Raw genomic sequence first — 17,693 nt, forward strand, 5'->3', positions numbered from 1 at the left:
CTTATTTTGGATTGTTGGGCTATTCTCGAATTTCTGGAATAAAGTTGTTTGATTATGATGACTCAATTATTATGCCTTTGATAACACTTATCAGTATGTCCGAGACTTGAAACTGTGTATGTGAAGGATATTGGCTTGCATTTCCTTTTATTATGATTTTGTTTTTGTCTGAGTGTGGGTCGAATTCTTTTAATACCAGCACTTGGGGAGGCAGAGGTAGGTGGATCCCTGAGGTCAAGGCCAGCTTGGTCTACAGAGTGAGTTCCAGGACAGGGACAGCCAGGGCTACACAGAGAAACTTTGTCTTGAAAAGCAGCCCCCCCCCAAAAAAAAAAGTTTCATTAAAGGGATAGTTATTCTGCCTATCCCTTAAGCATAGTTTAATGTGAGCCTACCTTCCTAGGGGTGGTGACGGTTAATGCCCAGCTGAACCGTTAGGTCTCTGCCTGGGCCTGAGATTCTGTTCTCTTGACCAGAAGGAGTTTTCCCTTAACAGACTAACCGCTGCTGTGTTCACTCTCCAGCTGAAGAGGTAACCCTAAAGTCATTTAGAAGCCAGACCAGGGATCAGAGCCTCCAAACACTTCCAGCATTTCTCACCTCCATCTGGGACCGGACCAAGGACATTTCCAGGTTTTAGCCAAGAAAGAAACTGGTCACTTTTCTTTGTTTTTTGTTTTTTTTTTTTTTTTTGTTTTTTGTTTTGTTTTGTTTTGTTTGTTTGTTTTTTTACCCTGAGAAGCTTCTACCTTCTGGTCTCATCTTTTCCCTAACTGCTACTATGGAGTTGATATGAGGACTTTCCTGGCCTCTTAGAGCTCAGTGGGGACATTGGCATGGCAGGTGGGATACCTCTCCAGCTGGCCTGTCTGGAAGACCCCAAAAGCACATCAGTGGTTTTATTTGTAAAAGTGCCAGATGGAGGGAAGAAAGGAAATCCTTGACTGACCCTGGAAAGAAACAGAGGGGAAGGAGAGGCAGGCTATTAGCATTACCAGCCATAGACAGGAAGAAGCCAGAACAAAGGACGGTCTTCCAATGTTCAAATCAAAGGCCATGAGAATCCCCTGGTAGTTTCAGGAGCCTCCATCCATTGGCTCCTCCTCTTTTTTCCTTTGGCCTCTGTCTTAGTTAGGGTTTCTATTGTTGGGAAGAGACATCATGACCATTGCTGGGGATGTCTTTCTGTATGCCGTGAATGTGTTGCTCTGATTGATTGATAAATAAATGATTGGCCAGCAGCCAGGCAGGTAGTATAGTGTAAATGAGGTATGCAGAGAGGAGAATTCTGGGAAGTGGAAGGCTGAGTCAGGGGACACTGCCAGCTGCCGCTGCCATGAGAAGCAAGATGTAAAGTACTGGTAAGCAACAAGCCATGTGGCAACTTATAGATTAATAGAAATGGATTAATTTAAGATATAAGAACTAGATATCAAGAAGCCTGCCACAGCCAGTTTATAAGTAATATAAGTCTCTGTGGGTTTAGTTGGGTCTGAGCGGCTGCAGGCCCGAGAAGGACTGGAGAAAACTCCATCTACAGACCATGGCAACTCTTATAAAGGAAAACATTTAATTGAGGTGGCTCCCTTACATTTCAGAGGTTCAGTACATTTTCATCATGGTGGGACATGGTGGCATGCAGGCAGACGTGGTGCTGGAGAAGTAGTTGAGAGCCCTACATCTTGAAGGCAACAAGAAATGGTCTGAGCTGGGCAGTGGTGGTGCATGCTTTTAATCCCAGCACTCGGGAGGCAGAGGCAGGTGGATCTCTGTGAGTTTGAGGCCAGCCTGGTCTACAGAGTGAGTTCTGGGACTGGCTCCAAAGCTACACAGAGAAACCCTGTCTGGGAAAACAAAACAAAAGAAAGAAAGAAAGAAAGAAAGAAAGAAAGAAAGAAAGAAAGAAAGAAAGAAATGGTCTGAGTGTCACACTTCACACTGACAGAAGCTTGAGAAAGAGAGACCTCTAAGCCCATGCCCACAGTGACACACTCCCTCCAACAAGGCCATACCTACTTCAGCAAGGCCACACCTCCTTATAGTGCCACTCCCTTTGGGGGCTATTTTCTTTCAAACTACCACAGTCTCCAAAACTGGACTCAAGAGTGATGAACCCAGCATGCTTTTCCAAAGAGAACTGAAAAACTTAAGCAAGTTACAAAGGTCTGAATATTTTTTGTATTTACATGTAAAAAAGATAAGATTTTTTTCAGTGGTATATATGACCTTGAAATTTCTCAGGTCAAAGTTCAATACTTTGATACCAATCTTCTACTTAAATCAGTGGAGTTCTCTTAAGTTATTGATCTGTTCTTGGTAGCAGTTATAAAAACTGCCTCTAAAGAACAAAATATGTGTCTCCTTGAGGTTTGTTTAAAAGTGTTTGGGTCTTGCCTTATCTAAACATCACACAGTAGTTAAAAGTAGCAGGCTGGTGTAACTGACCTTGGTGTTCAACAGCCATAATGGGGGGGTACTAATGTGGGCAAAGGGATTCAAAAGACAGTCTTTTGCCCCTTGGCCTCCAAGGTCCACATGGTCCCAGGGGATGGTGGAGCATCTCTCAAAACATCCTGTAATCTAATGAGTCACCTTTCCTCTTGTTCTATGTGGCTGTGGGGACTCTGCTGCATGAACTCTAACCAGTGTCCAGTCTACAAAGAGGAGAGTTGGCACAGGAACAATTTCCTCTGTGTTGGAAGGTTTTAAATCACACGTTCATGGTTTTCACGCTGGAGTATTCATTTGCAGTATCCATATCATGTAGTGTAGTAGTGGTGGTCCTCATGACTACATCCATATCATGTAGTGTAGTAGCAGTCCTCATGACTACATCCATATTATGTAGTGTAGTAGCGGTCCTCATGACTACATCCATATCATATAATGTAGTAGTGGTCCTCATGACTACGGCATCAACTGTGTGTTCATTGACTCTAGAGGTTTCTATCCATTGGACAAAGTGGTGAGTTTCCCTATGATATTTTCATTCATATATATATCATAAGTTTTTATTTCACAATCCCCATTGCCCCTGTCACTCTTCCATCTAGTCCCTTTCCTTTTCCTAAACAGTCTTCATGCTTCTTCATCTTCATGCTGTGTGTGTGTGTGTGTGTGTGTGTGTGTGTGTGTGTGTGTGTGTGTAATACACACCATCTAGATTCTACATAGGAAGAAAATTGTGATATTTGTCTTTTTGAGTTTCATTTATTTATTTTCATTTTTTTTTAAAATTACACTTATTGTCTTAGTTAGGATTACTATTGCTGTGATAAAACACCATGACCAAAGCAACTTGGGGAGGAAAGGGTTTATTTGTCATATGCTTCCATATCACTGTTCATGAAAGAAGTCAGGACAGGAACTCAAACCGGTCAGGAACCTGGAGGCAGGAGCTGATGCAGAGGTCATGGAGGAGTGCTGCTTACTGGCTTGCTCCTCATGGCTTGCTCAGCCTGCTTTCTTATAGAATCCAGGACCACCAGTCAAGGGGTGTCCCCACAACAATGGGCTGAGCCCTCCTACATCAATGCTCATTAAGAAAATGCCCAACAGGCTTACCTACAGCTAGATCTTTTTTTTTTTTTTTTTAAGATTTATTTATTTATTATGTATTTAGTGTTCTGCCTGCAGGTGAGGGCACCAGATCCCATTACAGATGGTTGTGAGCCACCATGTGGTTGCTGAGAACTGAACTCAGGACCTCTGGAAGAACAGTCAGTGCTCTTAACCCCTGAGTCATCTCTCCAGCCCCCTATAGCTAGATCTTATGGAGGCATTTTCTCAACTGAGGATCCCGTCTCTCTGATGACTCTAGTTGTGTCAAGTTGATATAAAACTAGCCAGGCATGTACTTACCTGTGTGTGGGGTGTGATTGAATGAGTGTGCTGAGGCAGGTGTGTGTGGAGGACAAAGGGACTGTTAGGAGTTACTTATTTCTTTCTATCATACAGGTTCTGGGAACTGAACTCATGTCACCAGGCTTAACAGCAAGCTCTTTTCCTGCTCAGCTATCTCGCTGGCTTGAGCCTCCCTTATTTTGCTTAATATGATGATCTCAGATTTCATCAATTTTCTTGCAAATGACATAATTTTGTTCTTCTTTATGGCTGAAAACTATTGTATCTTTCTCCATTCATCTAAAGATTCAATAATAAGACTAGATATAGGAATATCCAGGTTAGCTGGACAGTGGTGGCACACGCCTTTAATCCCAGCACTTAGGAGGCAGAGGCAGGCAGATCTCTGTGAGTTCGAAGCCAGTCTGGTCTACAGAGTGAGGTCCAGGACAGCCAGGTCTGTTACACAGAGAAACCATGTCTCAAAACCAGTATTCAGTTATAATAGAGTTGTTTGTAGTGTTTTAAAATTTCACTTAAAAAATACCCATAAAGTCTATGATAATCTCCCCAACCCCTTCTGTTCACTCTAGAGCAGTGATTCTCAACCTTCCTAATGCTACAACCCTTTAATACAGTTCCTCATGTTGTGGTGACCCCCAACCATAAAATTATTTTCATTGCTACCTCATAACTGTAATTTTGCTACTGTTATGAATAATAATAGTGTAAATATTTGATGTGCAGGATATCTGATATGCAATTTCTGTGAAGGGGTTGTTTGACCTCCAAGGGGATTGCAACTAGAAAAAAATTTATCTAGAAAAAAATTGATCACATATTGATTTAAACAAAAATTAACTACTTTTTTGTTTTACTGATGTTTTTCCTGTTTTCAATGTCCTTCTGTTTTGGGTGGTGTTGGGATCGAAGCCAGGGCTTTCGGCATGGTGGGCCCGAGCTCTGGCACTCAGCTGCAACTCTAGCCTGAGTCTCATTTTTCTTTATTTCCTCCCTGCTCTTTGCTTTAGTTTTATTTTGCTCTTCTTTATGCTTGGAGCCCATGTCCTCAACCCCAGCCACACCCTATACATTTTGGTTTTATTTTCATTCACTTCTAGGAATTTCTAATTTTCCCAGTGGCTCCGACCTTGACCCTGGGCAGCTTTGGAGGTTGGTTGTGTAATGTTTGGTGGGTTTCCCCAAATGTCCCTGCTGCCCACTTCTGCTTCCACCTCGTTACGCTCCTAGAACATAATTTAACTGTGAGCCTCCTCTTTGTATTTCCCCTTCCCTCCCTGCATTCCAAGGGCAACCTCAGGGTTTTCCTTCACTCCAGACCTCTGTGTGCACTGTGTGGGAGCTTCCAATGGAGTGCTGTCCAGGGCTCCTACTTCCTCAGCTCGGCCTCTAGCATCAGAGTTAACGTGTTAGTTGGATGCCTCTAGTTATCTATCTCACATGGCATCTGGAGGGATTTGCCCCATGTTCGTGCCCTTCCTCTCTATGGAGGTACCAGGCTCCTGAGATTTCAGATTGCTTCGTAACCTACAACTTCATTTTCAGAAGCCAGACAAAAAACGAAGAGGCCAGTTTTCAGATTGTTTGGTGATGATATTTGATTCCAATTTCCTGTATCCTTATAGGCCCGAGGCCTTTCTATTTCTTCTTCCTTTTTTTTTTCTTTTCAAACTGTTCATAACCCTTGACCCATTTTCTGCTTTGATAATTATTTCTTTACATGCCCTAAAGTGCTGTTAAATCCATCCAATGAGGTTTTAAAAAAAGTTTTTGCATTTATTTATTTAGTGTGATTGTATGTATGCATACCTGAGTACATGCATGTGTGAATGTGTGTGTGTACATGTGCATGCCACAGTGTGCATGTGGAGGTCAGAGGACAACTTGTGGCAGTCAGCTCTCTCCCTCCACCATGTAGATTCTGGGGATGAGACTCAGGTTATCAGGCTTGGTGGAAAGTACCTTTACCGACCAAGCCACCTCAAAGGCTGCATTGCATTTTTGATTCTAGTTAATAAATTTTAATTTTTTTTTTTTGTTTTTTTCGAGACAGGGTTTCTCTGTAGCTTTGGAGCCTGTCCTGGACTAGCTCTGTAGACCAGGCTGGCCTCGAACTCACAGAGATCCGCCTGCCTCTGCCTCCTGAGTGCTGGGATTACAGGTGTACACCACCACCGCCCGGCCAATTTTAAATTTTAACTCAGTTCTTTTTCTAATCTGGCTATTTGGCAAACAGACGTCTGTTTCCCTACTGAACTTTTAAAAAGCTTCCCTGTCTAACATAGTTTAGGGCTGGCATGTAACTCAGCAGTAGAGGGCTAGTTCATGAAGCACTGGTTTGATCCCCAGCACCACAACCAATTAAGTAGCACTGACTGTAATTTAATGTATGATGCACTGACTGTAATTTAATGTATGATGCCGCAACAGGTCTGTTTCTGCTGCACGTAGTTACTGCCACTTTCTGAGAATCTATGATGTTCAATATCTAGTTTGAATATTTTTAAAAAAGTTCTGATCTATTTATTTCATGACTAAAAACAAAACAAAGACCAATGTCTTACCGTACCTGCCTCTGTGATTTTCATGCGTAGATATGAAGTACTAATAGTTGTGGAAAGGGAAGAAATGAATGATCTAGGAAACTTGCCTTGCTGTTCTACCAGGCCACCACTCTCTTCTAAACACAAAGCATTTCTAAAGATGTCCCCCCATGCTGATGTTGCACATCTGGAAGCCCAGCCAGCCTCGACTACATGAGACATTATCTCAAACACAACAATAAGATAATTGTTCTCAAGTAGACATCCTATTAGTGTGCTTTTGCTACCCGGAAAGTTTCTCCTGAGCTTATTGGGGCCTTTCCTACCTCCAACTAATGCTGGCACCTAAGATAAAAGTCTGATGCCTGGCAAAGCTGTTTTCTCCTATTTTGGTGAAGTCCACATCTAGAGACTTTTATTTCATATTTTTTTTTGGGAGATGGATGGTACTTGTTGCATAAAATCTTCAAAAGATGATGACAACAATACTGTGCTCCTGGTATTTCTGCACATATACACATGCACACACACATGTATGTATGTATGTGCATTTTAAGTACAGTTCCTTACGGGGCAAATAACTACAGCTTATTTAGGAGCTTGTATCTCTGAAGCAAGGCGTGGTTGAATGTGCTAAACACTGGGAAAAGGGTGCCCAAGGAACTTCTTGTCCTCCTGTAGCCATACTCTGTGGGGTTTTCCACCAGACAAAGTGGGGTTGCATCCCAGGGTTTCCTAGACGTAGCTTGCATGGATGATGGATGAATGGCCAACTACTGTGGGTGTTCATCAGACATTCTCCACACAGTGGGAGTTTTTGTGTGTGGATTCTGCAGAAAGCAGAGTCAGTAGCTGCTAGCCTCACTCCTTTCCCACATTTCTTCTCTAAAATGTGCATGGTGTGAGGATTTTTAGCCAATTTGTGCATGAGATGGTGTTGGCTGTACACACAGGCTCCAGGCAATCCCACAGCAGCAAGCAGAGGATGATGGGAAGGTGTTCAGGGAAGCCAGTGGACCCATAGCTGATGAACACATGAGTTGGGATTTTCTCTGGGTGTGGGGTGGTATGTAGGTGTGAGGTGGCCATTTCCTTTTTTCTTTTCAAAGTTAACTTATTTATTTAATGTGCACTGGTGTTTTGCCTGTAGATATTCTGTGTGAGGGTGTTGAGTGCCCTGGAACTGGAGTTACAGACGGTTGAGCTGCCATCTGGGAATTGAACTCGGGTCCTCTGGAAGAGCAGAATCCACTGAGCCATCTCTCCAGCCCGAGGTGGCCATTTCTAACTCAGAAACGGATAGTTTTCCGGAAGCTGTGGTTTATCCTGTTTATGAGTCTGCATTTGGGGATCTAGAGGAGTGTTTACACCAGTGCAAATGGATGTGGGGTTGACTTTCAGACACAGGAAAACCACAAGCCCATTCTCTATCATCTAGCTTTATAATTAGATAGTCAGGCCAACATACACCATGCCTTCTACTGCAAATATTGCTGTAACTCCAGAGAGAAGCTAGCCAGAATACCAGTCCATGTACTTCCTGCCAAATTCTGTATGGAGATATGTGTCAGCTACATGATCCACACATATCCCATTTCTTACTGGTATGGGGATTTGATCCTAATTCCCTGTATGGAAGCTCAGGTCTTAGTAACTCAAGTTGGACTACCTGTGAGAGGCAGTTTCCTGGCTTAAACTTTCCTTTCCACGGGTCCCACCCAGGTTTTTGTTTCATCTTCCTGGGGAATGGGCTATCGAGTGAAGCCAGAAGTAAATGTCAGAGGCTAGTTTCTATGTCTTCTTACATCTCATACGACCCACCACCTTGGCCTTGTCTTTGGTTTCTGTCTTGGTTGTTGGTACTTGAAGCAGAGGCAGAGAGGGGAGTCCTCATCTCTCAGCCAGGAGACCTGAGCACTTCCTTAGGGAGAGTAGTCAGGCTGCCCTTTCCTCTGGATGATACTTTACCCAAGTAAGTGCACATTGCTGGTCCATCTTCCACTAGAATATTCCCTGGACTTCTCCCAGAGAAGGTGCCCCCGAGGTCCAATGCCTTCCTCTGGACAGAACCTTTCCTTGTGAACAAGAGGTCCTCAGACCATGCGTGATTTCTTACCCACTTCCTTACCCCCTCCCCACCCCCACAGGTAGATTTTATGTTAGGGTCACCACACCCCCTGTTTGGTCATCTACAAGGGACTGTGTGTTCCTGGAAATTCCTGAGTCTTGACACCCATCCTCTGTGATCCTTCCGGCTTCTGGCTTGAGAACTACTGGAGGCACAGTAGGTACAGAGATAATGTAGGAGGCGATCACAATGATGCCTGGTGACGGAGAGGGTGGTGGGTTTGCTTAGGATCCCATGGAATGGAGGCAAGTGGCTGCACTTGAGTATATTCTGAGCTAGTGGGACTACTTAAGAGATTGGGTGTGGGATATGAGAGGAGAGTGTAATCAAAGATGACTTCAAGGCTTTGGGCCCTGGCAACGGAAGGGGACTGGGTTAACACGAACTCACATGGGGGCGTTGATGTGGAGAGCAAACTGGGGCAGGTGTGCTGGTTAATCTTCATTCTCAACCAGTTTTCAGCTGGACTGGATTCAGAGTGACCCAGGAAACACACATTTATTTGGGCGTATCTGTGAGGGTATTTCCAGAGAAGTTTAACCAACGAGGAAGAACCACCCTGGACGTGGTGGAACCCTTGCATGGGCTGGAGTCCTAGACAAAGGGGAAAACAGAACGTGAGTTGATCAATAGCTTTCGTTTCTGCTTCTTGACGGCAGATGCAGGGTGACCTCACACAGCCATCACCACGCCATTGTCACTAAGATGGACTGTACGCATCCTCTCAAACTGACAGTCAAAATCAGAGAAATTATCAACCCTTCCTAAGCTGCTGTTTTATCACGGCAATAAAAAAGTAATTCAGAATGGGGAGATTAGAAGTTCAGTTTTGAATACGTTAAATTTAAGACATATAGACATACAGTACTACAGTTTGGATCTAGAATGTTCTCCAAAGGTTTGGTCTTTGGTCTTTCAGCTTGGCATTGTTGAGATATGATGGATTTTTAAGCCTAGGAGAAAGAAGGGAAGTCATTGGAAGTATGTCCTTGAAGTGGAATCGGGCTCCAAGGTGTGTGGGTGTGGTGTGCATGCATGCGTGCGTGTGTATGTGTGTGTGTGTGTAAGTCATTAGTGGGTGTGTTTGTTATTTTCCTATTGCTGTGACAAGCATCACCTTAAGGAGGAAGGGTTTCCTAGGGTTTATTTTGTCTCCCAGTTTGAGGGCTACAGCCCACCATGGCAGAGGAGACTTGGGGGCAGGAGCAGGAGGCTGCTGCTCTTTGCATCCACATTAAAGAATCAGGGAGGTGTCAGGAACCTGTGACACCTCAAGTCCTGCCCTTAGTGCCCCACATCCTCCAGCAAGGCTCCAGCTTCTCAAGATTTCACAAGCTTTCCAAACAGCACCATTAGCTGGTGACCAAGTGACATGAAGCTATGATGTGGTGGTAAGGCAGTGAGGTGGTGAGGCAATGTGGTGGTGAGGAGGTGTGGTGGTGAGGCGGTGAGGCGGTGAGGCGGTGAGGTGGTGTGATGGTGTGGTGGTGTGGTGGTGTGGTGTGGCGATGTGGCGTTGTGGCAGTGTGGCGGTGTGGTGGTGTGGTGATGTGGTGGTGTGGTGATGTGGTGGTGGTGATGTGGTGGTGTGGTGTGGCGATGTGGCGGTGTGGCGGTGTGGTGGTGTGGTGGTGTGGTGGTGTGGCGATGTGGTGGTGTGGTGATGTGGTGGTGTGGTGGTGTGGTGGTGTGGTGGTAAGGAGGTGTGATGATGTGGTGGTGAGGAGGTATGATGATGTGGTGATGTGGTGGTGTGGTGATGTGGTAGCGTGGTGGTGTGGTGATGTTGTAGTGTGGTGGTGTGGTGATGTGGTGATGTGGTGGTGTGGTGATGTGGTGGTGTGGTGGTGAGGAGGTGTGGTGATGTGGTAGTGTGGTGATGTGGTGGTGTGGTGGTGAGGAGGTGTGGTGATGTGGTGGTGAGGAGGTGTGGTAATGTGGTGATGAGATGGTGTGGTGGTGTGGTGGTGAGGAGGTGTGGTGATATGGTGGTGTGGTGATGTGGTGGTGTGGTGGTGTGGTGGTGTGGTGGTGCATTTCACATTCAAATCACAAATGTGGGGATAGGAAGAGAAGAACTCTGAGAAGTCAGTCTTGGAACACTTAAAATTTAGTGGGTACAGAGATAAAATTCTATTTATTATTGCCCTCTACAATCCTTTTTTTTTTTTTTTTTTTTTTTGTCTGTTTCTCATCAGGAACATAAACTCAGTGAGGAGAGTGGCCTTGTCTGTGTTGTGGCCCAGAATTAGTGACTCTGCTAAAAATCCCAGAATAAATGAACAAGCAGGCTTCATCATTCATGGGGTCTGCGCTGGTGAAGGCGGTGTAGGCAAGCTTCTGTACCTTGTTCCACAGATCCCAGACAAGCCAGCCTGGGGTTGCAGCTGGGAATGGGTGGTGATTGGTCTGACACTGCCTCTTCCCCTCCATGCTCATTGTACTTGAAGCCGTTTATTAAGAGCTGAGAGATGAGGGAGCCATGAGCTCCTGCGGGATATCGAGGCTGCAGTTTTTACAGTTCACATACCCTGTGACGTGGCTGTAGGGGACCAGAGGCTCTACTGCTTGGAAAGATGGCCCCAGGATTGCTCCCCTCCCCTCAGTGCTTCTGTGGATGTTGAAGATGCAGGAAGTGCTGTAATCCTGTTACAGCCTTTTCTTGCACAGGAATCTAAAACCCAATTCCCCGAGAGCACCAGGAAACACAGTGGGTGCCAAGCCAGAGGCTGAGAGCTGGAGCCAGAGGACTTGGGAGTCTTCACTAGTTCCCCAACAAGCAGGCTCCCATGCTCATCCCTGAAGGATGGATTCGGGAAAGGCTCAGCTCCACCCCAAGCCGTCCCATTCACCTAGTCTCTTCCCGGCCCAAGGTTGACTGCCTGTCTCCGTGGGGCCCAGTTGCACCCTGCTCTTCCACGAACGTCCCTTTCATTTGACACCCTCTCTGTCCATTCATTTATCACTCTTTTCTGACTGAGGGCCCTTTTGTCAAGTGAAATTTCTCAAGATTGACGCTTTGCATCTGTATCCTCCTGGGTCCCTGCCAGTCTTGGCATAGGCTGGCTTCCTTGGTGGTGTCTCCTCCAGTAGTCTCCAGACACGGAGAGCTGGGCATGGTTCCAAGGGCGCTGACCTGCAGACCCAGCTCCACACATCAGCTGTCTGTCTCCCGAGTCTGTCTGGGGCTACGGCTTGCGGTCACAGTCTGCGGTTGCTCTTTTCTTACTCTCTTGTGGGAAGCTATTGATAGCGTACTCCCTGACTGCTCACTTCACATGCACCAGGCGCCCCCCCCCAAAACCCAAGGCCTGGCAGCATGTAGACTCTTAAAGAATACTAAGGTGGTGCCAACAAGTTGGCTCAGAGAGTAAGGGCACTTGCTGCCAAGCGTGACACTCTGAGCCCGATCCTTGGGACCTGCATGGTAGGAGAGAACTAATGCCTGCAAATTATTCTCTGATCTACTACTACAACTACTGCTACTACTACTAACACACACACACACACACACACACACACACACACACACATTCACGCACGCAATAGAAAATGTAAAAACTAAAAATGCTGAAATAATTAAGGGGGAGTACTGATGGGAAGTTGCTTATAATATTAAGTAGAAAATTAATCTGGGGATGGTGGCTTATGCTGGCAATCCCAGCACTTAAGAGGCTGAAGGAAGAGGATTCTTGTGAGTTCAGTCAGCCTGGACTATATAGTAACTTCGAGACCAAGCTGGGCTACTTAGAGTAAGACCCTGCTTCAAAATTGAACGTCATCCTATCACTCATGGTTCTATGAGCAGGTGTCAGCTGTGGTGAACACTGGGTGTGTCTCCTTCCAGGTTTCCTATTCACATTTATACACCAGTGCAGCTGCGAGTCTATCCAAGTCCACACCTGGAAGCTTTTTGCAAGTGCAAAGCTGTGTGAGTGGTGTGGAACCTCAGCTCTGTGAAGGTAAGGGTCATTCCGGCTGCCTACAGGCAGTCTGGTTCTAGACCAGACCGGGCTCTCTTCCTCTGCTGCACTGAAAACTGGCCATTTCCTTCGTGTTTCATAAGCTTCAAGCCCAAATCCAGGCAGAGCTCTCCCGGGACTCCCGTGTAGTAGTGCGACTTCCTCTTACTCTCTGCTCTGGAACACTGCCCCCGCCTGGCTGTGAGCTGCAAGGACAGCCTCGATTCCATATCTTGTGAGCAGAGAGCCCACCCTCTTTCCTCTGTTTTTTGGACATTCCACTTTTGTTATTGTTGTTATGTTTTCCCATTTAGAATTCAGGACATTTTTATGCTTTTCTCTTTCACAGAAAGGCCCAGAGCCTCTTGGCTCTTGCTGGCCGGCCCAAGTTGGTTGGTGCATGTAGATGGCCATGTCCCTTGGGTTGCCTGAAAGCATCACCTGGACTAGCATGATCACAGGAGGGCAGAAGGAGGCATGGGGTTCTCCAGACAAAGTCAATGTCCCTTCTTGCTGTGACTGAAGCCCTGGAAGACTCTAGAAGGACCTGACTCTATCTTCTCTGCTGGTAACGCTCTCCAGTGCAGGGCACAGCTTTACTCCAGGTACCTCAGCTACACTATTCTTCCGTGTGTTGAAGGTTTCACCTATGGCATGAATGTCACATACCCTTTGTCTCTCTCCACAAGTCCCAAACTCCAGTGTATTCCACTCAGTTCTTTCTCCACCTAGAAGCCTTCTCCCTCCAGACCCTTTGTCCTGAATTCTTTCAGCATATGGCATCCTTGTCAGCACAGCCCTTAGGACCCTACAGCAGCCAGGGCCCCTGTTCTCCAGCCTCCTCAAGCTGTCCACCTTTCCTTTCCACAGGGCACTGCTTATCTGTCCCATGTAGTTGACATAACAGAGCTAACTGCCCAAGTGGTGGCCAGCCCTTGCCAGGTCCCGAGGTGACACCCAGCGGCTTGTGTGTTGCCCTCAGAAGATGGCTGGTTGGGAGAGCTTGTTTGCGGGGAAGGTGGAGGGACTTGGGTATGTGGGCCAGCATGTCTCCATGCAGCAGTGTCCAATGCACCCTAGGCTGAAAAGGAGTTCGGAGACAAGGGCCCCTTGTGGTTTTATTTGTACTCTTGCCTGGGGCTTTCCCAATGCCAGGGGTGCCTGGTCTCCCCCTAAAGGTCTGCAGCCACTTCCACCTACTTTACTTCAGACAAGAACAGAAGCCTCTGCAGGCAGGAGTTGGGGCCCACTTGTACATGTCCTGCTGTCAGGAGGCTGAGCGGGCGCTAGCTGGCTCTTCCACAGCCCCCTCCTTGGGACACCTGCAGGCTGCATCTGCCTTTGTTTCCCAGCCCTTGGTTCAGGGGGTCAGAGGTCCCCAGGTGCGGAGTAACAGGTCACCTTCTTTTGTACCTCGGAAGCAGCCAGTGGATCACCAGCCCTCACAGGGCATAGCCTGTGTCACCTGGGTGTTTCTAGCAAGTTGGAAAGGTGATTAGCAAGTGGCTGGACACAGCAGTAAGTGAGGTGACACAGAGTGTCTCTAGGGAGAAGAACAGATGGTACTGGGCTATTCCAGGGTTCCATTAGGATACCACCCAAGGGGCATTCCTTGAGGGGCTGTTCAAACAGGCTAGAGGGAAGGCCTTAAATCACTGGACCCCTTCAGGATCTCAGGGTAGGGAGAAGTGTGAAGAGGGAGTGTGGGCAGGGGCTCTGTGATGAGGTGACTTGGCCTGGGGCAGGAATTTACCACCCTGGGCTGGGAACGTGGACACCAGGCCTAGGACGGCTTGAGCTGTTGGAGGAGTCCCACTCTCTGGCTGGGCTGCCGATGTGAAGTCTGGTCTGTGTTGGGGGAAGAAGGAAATCTGTTCCGTCCTGCCTGGCTCCTGGCTTCGGTCCCAGAAACTCCGTCAGGCTGTGTGTCCTGAAGATCAGAGGAGGTGACTGCTGAAATGTGAAAGATGGCCAAGCTCCACACTGGCTCCCTAGCTGTTCCCGTAGACACGGCTTCCTCTAGCCCCCACCTCTTTCCCCTAATCGAATGCACAGGACTAAACTCAACTTAATTAGGAGGATTATGTGTCTTATAAATTTAATGTTTAATATTCAAGCTGCCGCTCCCCCCAGCATATTTATTAAAGATGTCCTGAGGGGAATGTTAATGGGCCATGACGTCATAAATATTTAGACCAAAGATGCTGGAGGCAGGGAAGAGGGAAGAGAAGAAACTAGATCACATTAAAAACTAGAAAGGAATTAAAGTTTTCTCCTGGATTGGGGTTGTGGTGGAGGCTGCTGGGGCTTTCTGGTTGGGGCAAGATAAGCCATCAAGACAGAGAACTATGAGCTGGGTTCTTTTTTTTTTTTTTAAAGATTTATTTATTTATTTATTTATTTATTTATTTATTTATTTATTATATGTACAGTATTCTGCCTGCACATATGACTATAGGCCAGAAGAAGGCACCAGATCTCATTCTAGATGGTTGTGAGCCACCATGTGGGTGCTGGGAATTGAACTCAGGACCTCTGGAAGAACAGCCAGTGCTCTTAACCTCTGAGCCATCTCTCTAGCCCCTGAGCTGGGTTCTTGTCCAAAGCCAAGTGGCACTGGGGTGCTATGTGTGTTGGCTGTGCTGGACTATTTTTGCATCTAAGTACATGCTATGCTTTCTTTCAAGACACCAAAGAAAACGTTTGGCCAAGGAGTGGAGGTAACGTCCCAGCCGGATGCTGCACCCATTTGGATCGTCGATGGTCATCTGGAAGCAGCCTCAGTGATATCTTGGCATGTGAGTGTCTCAGACACTGTGCCTCTGTCAAATGTCAAAATAACACTTGGATGGAGGCAAGGAGAGTCTCCTGGGGCTTTGCAGAGGTTGACACACTCATCTGCAGACCCTGGGAAGAATTTTCTGGTGTTTGGACCCCTAGTCTCCTAATTCCTGCAGCCTTGGCTGATTCATAGATCCATCTTCCCTGATGGAATTGATCCGTTGAGCAGTTTGGACAGAGAAGGATGCAGAGGAACCCGGGATGAATTGCCCATGCCACTCCCTGGTGACATCACACACTGAGGTTCCTTTGAGGATGTAAAAGGCAATTGGATGTGAACTAGCTCCATCTAGTCACACCATCCTGCATCCAGTTCAGCACTCCAGTTCTCCCTCAGCTCTGCGGGGAGGGCTGAGTGAGAGCCGCCCTTTCAGGGTCAGAAGCCTTCCTACTTAGTGCTGCTGTAGAAGTTACCTCTCTACTGCCCACATGGGAAGAGATGTCCTGTAGACTCGGGGGCACCAGCTGGGCACCTCCATCAGGCACGCCCCTTCTGAGACACTCTTAGCCTTCGGGAATGCTTCTGTTAGTACCTTGCTCACTGTACTGAGGTTTCTTTCTTTCCTTTGGAAGACTGGTTGATTTTTATTTTATGTGTACAGGTGTTCTGCCTGCGTGTATCTCTGTGGACCATGTGTGTGACTGGTACCATTGGAAGGTAGAAGAGGGCATTAGATCCCTTGGAATTAGAGTTTCAGACAGTTGTGAGCCTCCATGTGAATGCTGGAAACCAGTCTGGGTCCTCTGGAAGAGCAGCAAGTGCTCTTACCTGCTGATCCATCTCCCTAGTGCCCAACTCAGTTGCCACCCAGCACCTTTTCCCTCCCCAGGGAGCCGGAGGCATGAACTCTCCAACACAGGTCCACAACAGTGTTCCTGAAAATGACCTCGACTTCTCTCTTGATTTCTATTGATACAAATTAGGGATGGTCTTGTGACTATAGTTAAGGCAGAGCTTTCTTGTGTTTCTGGAAGCTCCCTTAGGAATGTAGGAGGTGCCTTATGCTGACTGTTTTCAGCTTTGAGGCCTTCTCTTCTACTCTATAAGCTGAGGCGACTGGAGAAGTACCATTCAGGCTCTCGATGAGATTTCCGTAGCTGAAATGCTCTGCTCACAGTCGCTCATGCAGACACCGCCGCCGCCAGCTTCATTTCTTTACTCGTTCACACACCAAATTCCTTAGTGTGTGCACACTTGTGTGTGTGTGTGTGTGTGTGTGTGTGTGTGTGTGTGTGTTCATGTGCACACATAGGAGCTTTGTCTGAAGAGAGACAAACAAAACCAGTCCACTTTCAGGACCTGGCTTTGGTGGGGAGGCAGCCCTAGATCCCAAGGGTAGAAGTGGTCTAGCCTTGTCGGGGAGGACAGGATGGTGGAGAGTGTGCACATCCGGCATGGCTGACGGTGGCTATCGGGGAAGGGTTTCTCAGTAAGTGAGGTCTCAGCTGGAATTTGAAGGCTGTGCAGGATTTAGCTAGACTAGGGAATGAGAGACACAGCCAGGGAATGAAGTGTGCCAAGGCTCAGAGGGCAGAAGCATATTTGAACATCAGGAATTAAAGGAAGTGCAGAGGACAGATCAGAGGGCAGGGCAGGGTTTGAAGGCTAGGGATGAAGGAGTAGTTGGCTTTGAAGAGAGAGATGATCAGACCTATTGACCAAGGGCCTGACACCAGGAAAGGACTTTACCCCAAGGGAAAAAAGGCAGTTCCCAGTGAGTATCACAGAGGCTCATAGAATCCATTTGCAGCGACAAAACATCTCTCAGGGTGGAGAACAGATGGCGGGGAGACCAGCAGTGGGCTTCTTTCCTGCTCTCTCATCCTGTCTGCCACTAGCTAAGTCCAGGATAGAGAAACAGGTGACTTGGGCTGAGGGAGTAGTGGACGTCACCAGAGAAAAATAGGCAGCTCTGAGAAACATCAAGTTTCTTGTTTATTTACTCTAATTCCATATTGCAGGAAAACCCACAAATCCCCAACAGGGCAGGCGTCCCTCTGCCGGTGACATACCTGTGCCCAACATGTTTATCAGCCTCGAGGGTGTGCCCCAGCAAGGACTGAAGAGCACAGACCCAAGTCCCTTAGCACTGGAGTCAAGGCTTAAGTGATTGTGGTTGAGTTGCCATGGCAACACAAATTAAGTCTGGTGTTGGTAAGGCGGAATGCAAGTGATGGAGGCAAAACCCTGTGATGAACAAGGGGGCTTGTGGCTCTGACCCGGAGCAGAGGAAGGTGGGGGGGGGGTCTCTGTAGGGGTAGCGATGTCTTTCTTTGTGGTGGATGACAAGGCTAGGCAGCTGGAGTTGGAGTGTCCTGACTGAGAAGGGTGTGGTGATAATGACATCTGGAAAT

This window comes from Peromyscus eremicus, chromosome 3 (assembly GCF_949786415.1).
Source record: "Peromyscus eremicus chromosome 3, PerEre_H2_v1, whole genome shotgun sequence".
In the NCBI taxonomy this organism is placed as follows: domain Eukaryota; kingdom Metazoa; phylum Chordata; class Mammalia; order Rodentia; family Cricetidae; genus Peromyscus; species Peromyscus eremicus.